We start from the raw sequence: 5,000 nt of genomic DNA on the forward strand, positions 1-5,000 counted from the left end.
TCCTTCAAGAACCATAACAAATCTCAGACCATCTTTTATTCCAGTTAGTTTGTGTCATTGTTTGGGCCAAGCTGGCAAACCCTTTGACATACTTCCTGTAGTAACCGACCAGCCCTAGGAAACTCCTGACCTCCGTGAAACTCTTAGTGGTCGTGCCATTCCTATATGGCCTTGAAATCTGTATCAACCGAGACTCCTTGATCGGACACGATGTGTCCAGGAACCCAACACTCCTTTGCCAAAAACTGCACTTGCTCAACTTGGCAAAGAGCTGTTGTTCCCTCACCCGTCCTAGCACAGCCCTTAGATGCCTCCCCTGGTCTTCCTTGCTCTTGGAATATACTAGTATGTCATCAATGAAGATGATTACAAATTCATCCAGAAATCTCGGAAGATACCATTCATCATCTTCATAAAGGCTGCTGGTGCATTGGTTAGTCCGAATGGCATGACCACAAATTCGTAGTGGCCACCTTGTTCGGAATGCTGTCTTCCTAACATCATTTGGTTCAATAAGGGATCTGATGATACCCTGAAGCCAATTCGATCTTAGAGAACCACTTTGCACCCTTGAGCTGATCCAATAACTCATCTATCCGAGGCAATGGGTATTTGCTCTTCACTGTAACCCGGTTCAACCCTCGATAGTCAATGCACAACCTGAAGCTACCATCTTTTTTTTTGACAAAAAGAACCGGTGCTCCCCCAAGGTGACACACTAGGTCTTATAAAACCCTTATCCAGCAACTCCTCCAGTTGCTTCTTAAGCTTTGCCATCTCGGCAGGAGCCATTCTGTAGGGACTTTGGATAACGGGGCCGTCCCTGGTTCCAGTTCTATTATGAATGGGTCCGACCTATCAGGGGGAATGCCCTGTAGTGACCTAACACATCGTGGAACTCTCTCGACCAGCGGTTTCCCTCCGGGTCACCACCCCCTACGACCTTCTTAGTGGCGATTGTGGCTAGAAAAGCTTCACAACCCTTCCTCGCATCCGCATCCTTCAACATGGATTGCTGAACCACCAAGCATCCAGAGATCGAACGTATACCTTGGAACCTGACCGGATATCACACCCACCCTCAAACTGCACGCGCCCCCGGTGACAGTCAAGAGTGGCCCGGTCTTTCCAAGCCAGTCCATACCTAATATCACCTCGTGATTCTTTAGGTCGACTACCACAAGATCCACAGGCATGACCCTGGCTTGGCCTGGTTTCATCCGTCTTCCAGTTGCTCTTTTGATTACATCTCAAGAGTGGTTGGAAAGATTGATGTTAGCGGGGCAAATGAACATTCGGCGTATGAGTGGTGATTGGATAGCTAGTGTTTGTTGGCTCTGTGCTCGCGCACCCACTACAGACCAACTATAGTCCTCAGTTTCTTCACTAGCATAGTTTATGCTTGCTGAACTGATCCGGGGCCTGTGTTGTGTACCTATCTGGAAGGAATTGTTAAGATTTGCTTAAAATGTTGTTTGCGGCATCTCCTTCAGTGGGGAAGTCGTGAACACATAAGCCGGCACTTTGTGATCCTTGCGTCTTTGCATAATTTATGCATTGTTCGCAAAGGTGATAAGCTGTTTGCTGAGATCTCGGTTGCGGAAATATTATGGCGGTGACTCGAAGAAATTCTGTCCCGCTAAGCACGTTTGTCTCCAGACAAAAGATTCGGTCAAGTCTGCGGTCTGTTCCCACTTTCCATGTGTTTGCGGGAATATGACGTGGTCTTGCCCTGATTTATGAATGCTACCTGGTTGATCCTGGCAGTAGTCATATGCTTGTCTCAAAGATTAAGCCATGCATGTGTAAGTATGAATGAATTCAGACTGTGAAACTGCGAATGGCTCATTAAATCAGATATAGTTTGTTTGATGGTAACTACTACTCGGATAACCGTAGTAATTATAGAGCTTATACGTGCAACAAACCCCGACTTCTGGAAGGGATGCATTTATTAGATAAAAGGTCGACGCGGGCTTTGCCCGTTGCTCTGATGATTCATGATAACTCGACGGATCGCATGGCCTTAGTGCTGGCGACGCATCATTCAAATTTCTGCCCTATCAACTTTCGATGGTTGGATAGTGGCCTACCATGGTGGTAACGGTGACGGAGTATTAGGGTTCGATTCCGGAGAGGGAGCCTGAGAAACGGCTACCACATCCAAGGAAGGCAGCAGGCGCGCAAACTACCCAATCCTGACACGGGAAGGTAGTGACAAAAAATAACAATACCGGGCTCTTTGAGTCTGGTAATTGGAATGAGTACAATCTAAATCCCTTAGCGAGGATCCATTGGAGGGCAAGTCTGGTGCCAGCATTCGCGGTAATTCCAGCTCCATAGCGTATATTTAAATTGTTGCAGTGAAAAAGCTCGTAGTTGAACCTTGGGATGGGTCGCCCGGTCCGCCTTCGGTGAGCACCGGTCGGCTTGTCTCTTCTGTCGGCGATATGCTCTTGGTCTTAACTGGCCGGGTCGTGCCTCCGGTGCTGTTACTTTGAAGAAATTAGAGTGCCCAAAGCAAGCCTACGCTCTGTATATCAGCGGATGTTGCTTATAGGATTCCGCTGGCACCTTATGAGAAATCAAAGTTTTTGGGTTCCGGGGGGGAGTATGGTCGCAAGGCTGAAACTTAATGGAATTGACGGAAGGGCACTACCAGGAGTGGAGCATGCGGCTTAATTTGACTCAACACAGGGAAACTTACCAGGTCCAGACATAGTAAGGATTGACAGACTGAGAGCTCTTTCTTGATTCTATGGGTTGTGGTGCATGGCCGTTCTTAGTTGGTGGAGCGATTTGTCTGGTTAATTTCGTTAATGAATGAGAACTCAGCTTGCTAACTAGCTACGTGGAGGCATCTCTTCACGGCCGGCTTCTTAGAGGGACTATGGCCGTTTAGGCCAAGGAAGTTTGAGGCAATAACAGGTTTGTGATGCCCTTAGATGTTCTAGGCCGCACGCGCGCTACACTGATGTATTCAACGAGTTCACACCTTGGCCGACAGGCCCGTGTAATCTTTGAAATTTCATCGTGATGGGGATAGATCATTGCAATTGTTGGTCTTCAACGAGGAATTCCTAGTAAGTGCGATTCATCAGCACGCGTTGACATGGGTGGTTTGCCGTCTGCGACGTCTCGAGAAGTCCATTAAACCTTATGATTTAGAGGAAGGAGAAGTCGTAACAAGGTTTCCGTAGGTGAACCTGCGGAAGGATCATTGTCGTACCCTGGAAACAGAACGACCTGAGAACGATGAAACATCACTCTCGGTAGGCGCCGGTTTCTTACTGTGCCTGCCGATTCCATGGTTATACGTTCATCCATGCCTAAGACTTCAGTTTTGGTTGGATCGTACGCATAGCTTCCGGACGAAAAGTGCCAAGGAAAATGCAACTAAACAGCATGCTTTCGCCATCCCGGAGACGGAGTTTGTTCGGAAGCAGTGCTGCAATGTTAAGTCTAAAACAACTCTCGGCAACGGATATCTCGGCTCTCGCATCGATGAAGAACGTAGCTAAATGCGATACTTGGTGTGAATTGCAGAATCCAGTGAACCATCGAGTCTTTGAACGCAAGTTGCACCCCAAGCCTTCTGGCCGAGGGCACGTCTGCCTGGGTGTCACAAATCGTCGTCCCCCCCATCCTCTTGAGGATATGGGACGGAAGCTGATCTCCCGTGTGTTACCGCACGTGGTTGGCCAAAATCCGAGCTAAGGACGCCAGGAGCGTCTTGACATGCGGTGGTGATTCAATTCTTGTCATATAGTCAGACGTTCAGGTCCAAAAGATCTTGATGACCCAAAGTCCTCAACGCGACCCCAGGTCAGGTGGGATCACCCGCTGAGTTTAAGCATATCAATAAGCGGGGGAAAATAAACTAACAAGGATCCCTTAGTAACGGCGAGGGAACCGGGAGAGCCCAGCTTGAAAATCGGACGTCTTTGGCGTTCGAATTGTAGTCTGGAGAAGCGTCCTCAACGACGGACCAGGCCCAAGTTCCCTGGAAACTGGCGCCATAGAGGGTGAGAGCCCCGTCATGCCCGGACCCTGTCGCACCCCGAGGCGCTGTCTACGAGTCGGGTTGTTTGGGAATGCAGCCCCAATCGGGCGTTAAATTTCGTCCAAGGCTAAATATGAGCAAGAGACCGATAGCGAACAAGTAACGCAAGGTAAAGATGAAAAGGACTTTGAAAAGAGAGTCAAAGAGTGCTTGAAATTGTCGGGAGGGAAGCAGATGGGGGCCAGCGATTCATCCCGGTCGGATGCGGAACGGAGCAATCCGGTCCGCCGATCGATTCGGGGCATGGATCGACGCGGATTAAGGTGGTGACCAAAGCTCGGGCTTTTGTTACGCTGGCGGACACGTCACTGCCTTAATCGTGGTCTGCAGCACGCGCCTCACGGCGTGCCTCGGCATCTGCATGCTCAAGGCGTCGGCCTGTGGGCTCCCTATTTGACCCGCTTTGAAACACGGACCAAGGAGTCTGACATTTGTGCGAGTCAACGGGTGAGTAAACCACTAAGGCACAAGGAAGCTGATTGGCTGGATCCCTCACGGGTGCACAGCCGACCGACCTTGATCTTCTGAGAAGGGTTCGAGTGTGAGCATGCCTGTCGGGACCCGAAAGATGGTGAACTATGCATGAGCGGGCGAAGCAAGAGGAAACTCTGGTGGAGGCCCGCAGTGATACTGACGTGCAAATCGTTTGTCTGACTTGGGTATAGGGGTGAAAGACTAATCGAACCATCTAGTAGCAGGTTCCTTCCGAAGTTTCCCTCAGGATAGCAGGAGCTTGGAAACGAGTTATATCAGGTAAAGCCAATGATTAGAGGCATCGAGACGCAATTTCCTCGACCTATTCGCACACTTTAAATAGGTAGGACGGGATGACTGCTTTGTTGAGCCATCCCACGGAATCGAGAGCTCCAAGTGGGCCATTTTTGGTAAGCATAACTGGCGATGCGGGATGAACCGAAGCCGGGTTACGGTGCCCAAC

At 49.5% G+C, this 5,000-nt stretch overlaps 2 non-coding genes across 2 annotated transcripts in view; both read left to right on the top strand.

The window, feature by feature from the left end:
* Positions 1-3,469: 3,469 nt before the first annotated feature.
* LOC125599189 lies at positions 3,470-3,625 on the top strand. Its single transcript, XR_007333011.1, has one exon. It is a non-coding gene; the product is annotated as a 5.8S ribosomal RNA (ribosomal RNA).
* Positions 3,626-3,816: 191 nt separating this feature from the next.
* LOC125599200 overlaps positions 3,817-5,000 on the top strand; it is a 3,295-nt gene continuing 2,111 nt past the window's right edge. Inside the window, exon 1 of the ribosomal RNA XR_007333022.1 lies at positions 3,817-5,000. This exon is cut by the window's right edge and continues 2,111 nt beyond it. This is a non-coding gene — a ribosomal RNA (28S ribosomal RNA).

This window comes from Brassica napus, unplaced genomic scaffold (genome assembly GCF_020379485.1).
Source record: "Brassica napus cultivar Da-Ae unplaced genomic scaffold, Da-Ae ScsIHWf_1817;HRSCAF=2453, whole genome shotgun sequence".
Taxonomy (NCBI): Eukaryota; Viridiplantae; Streptophyta; class Magnoliopsida; order Brassicales; family Brassicaceae; genus Brassica; species Brassica napus.